We start from the raw sequence: 9,641 nt of genomic DNA on the forward strand, positions 1-9,641 counted from the left end.
GAAATTCTTTGAACTTTTCAAATGTTTCAGACTTATGTTTCATTAAGTAGATATACCCATATCTGCTCAAATCATCTGTGAAGGTGAGAAAATAACGATATCCGCCACGAGCCTCAATATTCATCGGACCACATACATCTGTATGTATGATTTCCAACAAATAAGTTGCTCTCTCCATAGTACCGGAGAACGGTGTTTTAGTCATCTTGCCCATGAGACACGGTTCGCAAGTACCAAGTGATTCATAATCAAGTGATTCCAAAAGTCCATCATTATGGAGTTTCTTCATGCGCTTTACACCGATATGACCTAAACGGCAGTGCCACAAATAAGTTGCACTATCATTATCAACTCTGCATCTTTTGGCTTCAATATTATGAATATGTGTATCACTACTATCGAGATTCAACAAAAATAGACCACTCTTCAAGGGTGCATGACCATAAAAGATATTATTCATATAAATAGAACAACCATTATTCTCTGATTTAAATGAATAACCGTCTCGCATCAAACAAGATCCAGATATAATGTTCATGCTTAACGCTGGCACCAAATAACAATTATTTAGGTCTAAAACTAATCCCGAAGGTAGATGTAGAGGTAGCGTGCCGACTGCGATCACATCGACTTTGGAACCATTTCCCACGCGCATCGTCACCTCGTCCTTAGCCAATCTTCGCTTAATCCGTAGCCCCTGTTTCGAGTTGCAAATATTAGCAACAGAACCAGTATCAAATACCCAGGTGCTACTGCGAGCATTAGTAAGGTACACATCAATAACATGTATATCACATATACCTTTGTTAACCTTGCCATCCTTCTTATCCGCCAAATACTTGGGGCAGCTCCACTTCCAGTGACCAGTCTGCTTGCAGTAGAAGCACTCAGTTTCAGGCTTAGGTCCAGACTTGGGTTTCTTCTCCTGAACAGCAACTTGCTTGTTGTTCTTCTTGAAGTTCCCCTTCTTCTTCCCTTTGCCCTTTTTCTTGAAACTAGTGGTCTTATTGACCATCAACACTTGATGCTCCTTTTTGATTTCTACCTCCGCTGCCTTTAGCATTGCGAAGAGCTCGGGAATTGTCTTATTCATCCCTTGCATGTTATAGTTCATCACGAAGCTCTTGTAGCTTGGTGGCAGTGATTGAAGAATTCTGTCAATGACGCTATCATCCGGAAGATTAACTCCCAGTTGAATCAAGTGATTATTATACCCAGACATTTTGAGTATATGCTCACTGACAGAACTATTCTCTTCCATCTTGCAGCTGTAGAACTTATTGGAGACTTCATATCTCTCAATCCGGGCATTTGCTTCAAATATTAACTTCAACTCCTAGAACATCTCATATGCTCCATGACGTTCAAAACGTCGTTGAAGACCCGGTTCTAAGCCGTAAAGCATGGCACACTGAACTATCGAGTAGTCATCAGCTTTGCTCTGCCAGACGTTCATAACTTCTGGTGTTGCCCTTGCAGGAGGCCTGGCACCTAGCGGTGCTTCCAGGACGTAATTCTTCTGTGCAGCAATGAGGATAATCCTCAAGTTACGGACCCAGTCCGTGTAATTGCTACCATCATCTTTCAACTTTGCTTTCTCAAGGAACGCATTAAAATTCAACGGAACAACAACACGGGCCATTTATCTACAATTAACATAGACAAGCAAGATACTATCAGGTACTAAGTTCATGATAAATTCAAGTTCAATTAATCATATTACTTAAGAACTCCCACTTAGATAGACATCCCTCTAATCCTCTAAGTGATCACGTGATCCATATCAACTAAACCATGTCCGATCATCACGTGAGATGGATTAGTTTCAATGGTGAACATCACTATGTTGATCATATCTACTATATGATTCACGCTCGACCTTTCGGTCTCCGTGTTCCGAGGCCATATCTACATATGCTAGGCTCGTCAAGTTTAACCTGAGTATTCTGCGTGTGCAACTGTTTTGCACCCGTTGTATTTGAACGTAGAGCCTATCACACCCGATCATCACGTGGTGTCTCAGCACGAAGAACTTTCGCAACGGTGCATACTCAGGGAGAACACTTTTATCTTGAAATTTTAGTGAGAGATCAACTTATAATGCTACTGTCAATCAAAGCAAGATAAGATGCATAAAAGATAAACATCACATGCAATCAATATAAGTGATATGATATGGCCATCATCATCTTGTGCTTGTGATCTCCATCTCCGAAGCACCGTCATGATCACCATCGTCACCGGCGCGACACCTTGATCTCCATCGTAGCATCGTTGTCATCTCGCCAACTATTGCTTTTACGACTATCGCTACCGCTTAGTGATAAAGTAAAACAATTACATGGCGATTGCATTTCATACAATAAAGCGACAACCATATGGCTCCTGCCAGTTGCCGATAACTCGGTTACAAAACATGATCATCTCATACAATAAAATATAGCATCATGTCTTGACCATATCACATCACAACATGCCCTGCAAAAACAAGTTAGACGTCCTCTACTTTGTTGTTGCAAGTTTTACGTGGCTGCTACGGGCTTAGCAAGAACCGTTCTTACCTACGCATCAAAACCACAACGATAGTTTGTCAAGTTGGTGCTGTTTTAACCTTCGCAAGGACCGGGCGTAGCCACACTCGGTTCAACTAAAGTGAGAGAGACAGACACCCGCCAGTCACCTTTAAGCAACGAGTGCTCGCAATGGTGAAACCAGTCTCGCGTAAGCGTACGCGTAATGTCGGTCAGGGCCGCTTCTTCTCACAATACCGCCGAACCAAAGTATGACATGCTGGTAAGCAGTATGACTTATATCGCCCACAACTCACTTGTGTTCTACTCGTGCATATAACATCAACGCATAAAAACAGGCTCGGATGCCACTGTTGGGGAATGTAGTAATTTCAAAAAAATTCCTACGCACACGCAAGATCATGGTGATGTATAGCAACGAGAGGGGAGAGTGTTGTCCACGTACCCTCGTAGACCGAAAGCAGAAGCGTTAACACAACGCGGTTGATGTAGTCGTACGTCTTCACGATCCGACCGATCAAGTACCGAACGCACGGCACCTCCGAGTTCAGCACACGTTCAGCTCGATGACGTCCCTCGAACTCCGATCCAGCCGAGTGTTGAGGGAGAGTTTCGTCAGCACGACGGCGTGGTGACGATGATGATGTTCTACCGACGCAGGGCTTCGCCTAAGCACCGCTACGATATTATCGAGGTGTAATATGGTGGAGGGGGGCACCGCACACGGCTAAGAGATCAATGATCAATTGTGTGTCTAGAGGTGCCCCCCTGCCCCCGTATATAAAGGTGCAAGGGGGGGTTTGGCCGGCCTAGAGGAGAGGCGCGCCAGGAGGAGTCCTACTCCTACCGGGAGTAGGACACCCCCCCCCTTTCCATGTTGGACTAGGAGAGAAAGGGGGAAGAGGTGGAGGGGAGGAAGGAAGGGGGGCGCCGCCCCCTCTCCTTGTCCTATTCGGACTGGGGGGGAGGGGCGCACGGCCCTGCCCTGGCCTCCTCTCCTCTCTTCCACCTAGGCCCACTAAGGCCCATTAAGTTACCGGGGGGTTCCGGTAACCTCCCGGTACTCCGGAAAAATCCCGATTTCACCCGGAACACTTCCGATGTCCAAACATAGGCTTCCAATATATCAATCTTTATGTCTCGACCATTTTGAGACTCCTCGTCATGTCCGTGATCACATCTGGGACTCCGAACAACCTTCGGTACATCAAAACATATAAACTCATAATATAACTGTCATCGTAACGTTAAGCGTGCGGACCCTACGGGTTCGAGAACTATGTAGACATGACCGAGACACCTCTCCGGTCAATAACCAATAGCGGAACCTGGATGCTCATATTGGTTCCCACATATTCTACGAAGATCTTTATCGGTCAGACCGCATAACAACATACGTTGTTCCCTTTGTCATCGGTATGTTACTTGCCCGAGATTCGATCGTCGGTATCTCGATACCTAGTTCAATCTCGTTACCGGCAAGTCTCTTTACTCGTTCCGTAATACATCATCCCGCAACTAACTCATTAGTCACAATGCTTGCAAGGCTTATAGTGATGTGTATTACTGAGTGGGCCCAGAGATACCTCTCCGACAATCGGAGTGACAAATCCTAATCTCGAAATACGCCAACCCAACAAGTACCTTTGGAGACACCTGTAGAGCACCTTTATAATCACCCAGTTACGTTGTGACGTTTGGTAGCACACAAAGTGTTCCTCCGGTAAACGGGAGTTGCATAATCTCATAGTCATAGGAACATGTATAAGTCATGAAGAAAGCAATAGCAACATACTAAACGATCGAGTGCTAAGCTAACGGAATGGGTCAAGTCAATCACATCATTCTCCTAATGATGTGATCCCGTTAATCAAATGACAACTCATGTCTATGGCTAGGAAACATAACCATCTTTGATCAACGAGCTAGTCAAGTAGAGGCATACTAGTGACACTCTGTTTGTCTATGTATTCAAACATGTATTATGTTTCCGGTTAATACAATTCTAGCATGAATAATAAACATTTATCATGATATAAGGAAATAAATAATAACTTTATTATTGCCTCTAGGGCATATTTCCTTTAGGCCCAACTAAAAGCCCATTGGCGTTGCGACATCCATTTGACGTCGTGGGGCGTCACATAGGATTCGCGGGATCAACTAGCTACGTAGTACTCGTTGCGGGCTCCTGCAACTGTCACTTTTGGTGGGCCGAGAGCGCACCGAACCGCCACGTGTTGAGTGATGTGTGCTCTCTTAGGATTTCTTTTTTTACACGCGTTTTTGGGCTTGAGATGATTTTTTGGCTTTCGTTTTTTGCCCGGTTTTCTCTAGGTTTGTGGGCAAAAAAATTCTGGAATAAAAATTACGTGAAAAAACGCGCCTTCTTTTTTTCACGAGAGACATGAATTTCCTTCTCGTTGAGGCACATATTTGCTCCCGCCAGAGGCACTGTGCCTCTCGAAAAAGGAAAAAATGCAAATTTTTTTCCTCCTACAAGAGGCACAGATTTATTTCTCGTGGAGGAACAACTATGCCTCTTGGAAAGGCAAAATTGTGTTTTTTTCTATGAGAGGCACAATTTTACTTGAGGTGGAGGCACAGATTTTCTTCCGGGAGAGGCACAACCATGCCTCTTGGAAAGGGAAAAATGTGTTTTTTCTTCTTCCGCGAGAGGCACAATTTTACTTGACATGGAGGCACAGATTTGTTTTCGCGAGTGGCACAAAGAAAAGCGTGCTTCTGGTCCGGGTTTTTGCATCCAATTTTTTCATAAAAAAGCTCGTCGAAGCCTATCAACACGGGATCTAGTTTCGAAGATCTCGGCACGAGGAATTCAACGGTAAATATGGATCGGGATTTAGACACACGATTTGAGGGATAAAATATTTTGAATAAACGAATGTAGAGAAAAAGGAAGAACACCTAGGTTGCAACAAGTGGCACACATGCAGTACACCACTTGTTGCAACCTGGGAGGTGGGAGTGATCTTTGCAAAGAGTACCCCTTAAGGGCGTGTGCCCTTTGTGGCCGTAAAACCCTCAACTCCAACTCCGGAAATCTTCCTCCAGCTTCTCACCCACGATCCGGGAGCTAGCGATCTGTTCGGCGACACAGTTTCTCGCTCCAACGAGGGTAGCTGGGCTGGCCCATAGGCCTGGTCGGTTTTAGATTGTTTAGCAAAGAAATGAGCCCAGGCCGCTGGTTCCAGTGGTCATGTATGTCGGCGGGGGAGGGAGTCCCGCGGTCGGGGACGGTGGCTGATGTCTACTATGCAACCTTCTTCTTGTAGACTCGTGTTGGGCCTCCAAGCGTAGAGTTTTGTAGGACAGTAGCAAATTTCCCTCAAGTGGATGACCTAAGGTTTATCAATCCGTGGGGGGCGTAGGATGAAGATGGTCTCTCTCAAAAAAACCCACAACCAAATAGCAAAAAGTCTCTTGTGTCCCCAACACACCCAATACAATGGTAAATTGTATAGGTGCACTAGTTCGGCGAAGAGATGGTGATACAAGCGTAATATGGATGCCAGATATAGGTTTTTGTAATCTGAAAATATAAAAACAGCAAGGTAACTAGTAATAAAAGTGACAAAAACGGTATTGCAATGCTTGAAAACAAGGTCTAGGGTTCATACTTTCACTAGTGCAAGTTCTCTCAACAATGATAACATAATTAGATCATATGGCAATCCCTCAACGTGCGACAAAAGTCACTCCAAAGTTCCTATCGCGGAGAACATAAGATGAAATTGCTTGTAGGGTACGAAACCACCTCAAATTTATTCTTTCCGATCAATCCATTGAGCTATTCCTACAAGTGTCACAAACAGCCCTAGAGTTCGTAGTAAAATAACACCATATGACACACATCAATCAACCCTAATGTCACCTAGATACTCCAACGCAACCACAAGTATCTGTGGGTCAATTATACGATATGCATCAAACAACTTCAGATTCATAATATTCAATCCAACACAAAGAACCTCAAAGAGTGCCCCAAGATTCCTACCGGAGAAACAAGGACGAAAACGTGCATCAACCCCTATGCATAGATTACCCCAATGTCACCTCGGGAATCCGCGAGTTGAGTGCCAAAACATACATCAAGTGAATCAATAGAATACCCCATTGTCACCACGGGTATCCCACGCAAGACATACATCAAGTGTTCTCAAATCCATAAAGTATTCAATCCGATAATAGTGAAACCTCAAAGGTAAAACTTAATTCATCAGAAGAAGATAGAGGGGGAAGAACACCATATGATCCAACTATAGTAACAAAGCTCGCGGTACATCAAGATCGTGCCAAATCAAGAACACGATATATATATATATATATATATATATATATATATATAGAGAGAGAGAGAGAGAGAGAGAGAGAGAGAGAGAGATCAAACAAATAGCTACTGGTATATACCCTCAGCCCCGAGGGTGAACTACTCCCTCCTCATCATGGAGACCGCCGGGATGATGAAGATGGCCACCAGTGATGGATTTCCCTTCCGGCAGGGTGCCGGAACGGGCTCCCGATTGGTTTTTTGTGGCTACATAGGCTTGCGGTGGCGGAACTCCCGGTCTAGGTTTCTTTCTAGGGGTTTATGGATTTATAGGAATTTTCTGTGTCGGTTTCACGTCAGGGGGGTCCACGAGTCAGCGACAAGGCAGGGGCGTGCCCTAGGGGGTGGGCGCGTCCTCCACCCTTGTCGTTGACTCGAGACTCTTCTGGCCCAACTCTTGTGCTTCGGGGGCTTCTTCTAGTCCATAAAAAATCACCGTAAATTTTCAGCTCGTTTGGACTCCGTTTGATATTCCTTTTCTGCAAAACTCAAAAATAAGGGAAAACAGAAACTGGCACTGGGCTCTAGGTTAATAGGTTAGTCATAAAAAATAATATAAAATAGCATATAAATGCATATAAAACATCCAAGATGGATAATATAATAGCATGGAACGATAAAAATTATAGATAAGTTGGAGACGTATCAGTGGCCGAGGTGGTCAACGAAGGCGGCAGACAAGGGGGAGCCCGACGGAGAAAGGCGGCAAACAAGAGGGGGGCATGGCAGCAGAGAAAGGCGGGCAGGGATAGCTCGCGGCGGTGGGGAGGGCTGCCGCCGGCGGATGAGCTGCAGCACACCGTCTCCCATGGCCGTGGCGGCTAGGGTTGGGGCAGGAGGGGAACGAAAGAGGAGTAGGGGAACATAGAGAAGCGCGGTTGGGGGAGACGCTCGTGTGGGGTGGCCTCACCTCCTCGATCGAACAGGTACGTTTCACTTCGCGATGGCATCAACGGTCTAATTTTCGCCAACTCCAACTTCCCAGTTTTCGCGGAGCTTGATTTTTCCAACTCCGCAACTCCAGCAAATTTGCACGCAACGATTCACCAGCTTCCCTCCCGAAAAGCCAGGAGTTGGAGCGTTCGGGTAAAATCCGGATTTGGATTTGTTGGAGTTGGGAGTTGGAGAACTCCCGAACATGCCCTAACTAGTGATTTTGAGGATTCGCCGATCATTGACGCGGGAGCTATGTCTCGCCCGCTATTGGCCCGACCCGTTAATGTAGCTATGACCTGAGGTTTTACCTCTCTGTGGTTTTCTTATCGGGGTTTAATTTCATTGTTGCACTGGTATTTTTTCTTTTTCTCTGTTTTTACTAGGCTTTCATTATCTTTTTTCTTTGATTTTCTTTTTCTTTCTTGGTCTCCATCATTTTTTTCCATTTTCTCAACACATGTGTACATTTTATGTACACGCTAGTAATTGCGTACGTAGGTAGTGTATTAATTGCACGCTCACATTAAGTTGGATATTAGTTGCACGTTAATTATATGAATAGTGTTGTCGTTCATATCGGTATGGTGATAATTCATATTAAACATTTTGTGTGCTTGCCATTGAAGCAATCCAGATCGTGGGATTGACATGGTTTGATGGCCTAGATTAGTTGGATCTACTCATTTGGGTCTTTTTATGTTGATATGAATATAGATTATACATTTTACGTATACACTAACAGTTCTTATACATGTTTAATATTTTTCAAATATATAGTTATTTTTTTCAAATATATGTTTTGATGTCTATTTTTTCATACACATTATGTATTTTTGTTATACATATAAAACTTTTTTATACACATTTTTCATATACATGATTGACTTTTTTCAAATATATGTTTTCATGTCAAAAAATGTCATACACATTGTACATTTTTGTATACATATAAAATATTTTTATACACGTATTAACATCTTTTAAAATGGACATACATTTTTTGAATGGTATGAAATATCATATTTGAATTACACAAATATTGTTTATGTTGCATAACAATTTTAAAAAATGCCACATACAATTTTTTGAAACATGTGACCATTTTTTAAATGTCGTGATATTTTGTCAATGCTATCAACATTTTTGAAATGGCACGAGCAATTTTTTAATTGTATCAACATTTTATGAAGTTACACTAACAAAAAAATTACGCTGTGTTAATATTTTTCAAATTTGCGGTTAATACTTTAAAAAACTAAGTACATTAAGTTTTGGAATATATGTATAATAATTTTTTGAAAAATAAAATAAATAAATTAGAATGAGCAATAAAAACCAGAAAACTACAACAACAGAAAATAATTTATATAAGTGACCAAACCTAAGAAAAATCGAAGTTATGTTAACTTGGTTGGCCCATTTCATGTTGCCTTGACGCGATGCGTTCTTCTATCTCGCTTGAAGCGTGACACCGATTTTCCCAATCATTGGCACCACCGTTCACGGATAGTTTGTTGGGAAGCCCTACAAATCATATTGCTAGAGCCTTCTATACCTAAAGGAAATTAGAGTCTCTTTACCCTTCGAGCTAAACCATGAATTATCGACCTCTCTAACTTTTTTCTTGAGTTATTACGACATCTAAGGACGTGTTTGGTTGCCGTCGCCTACAGTATCCGTGTTGCATACACATCTCTACTCAGCCTGGCTCTAGAAAAACAGCCTCATATGCGACATTTGCAAGTTGTTTGGTTGCCTGCATATGGACTGCCTGCATTAGGAGATCAACTTTGGCACGTTGTTTGGTTGCCTGCATTGTCTCG

This window comes from Triticum aestivum, chromosome 6D, assembly GCF_018294505.1.
Source record: "Triticum aestivum cultivar Chinese Spring chromosome 6D, IWGSC CS RefSeq v2.1, whole genome shotgun sequence".
Taxonomy (NCBI): domain Eukaryota; kingdom Viridiplantae; phylum Streptophyta; class Magnoliopsida; order Poales; family Poaceae; genus Triticum; species Triticum aestivum.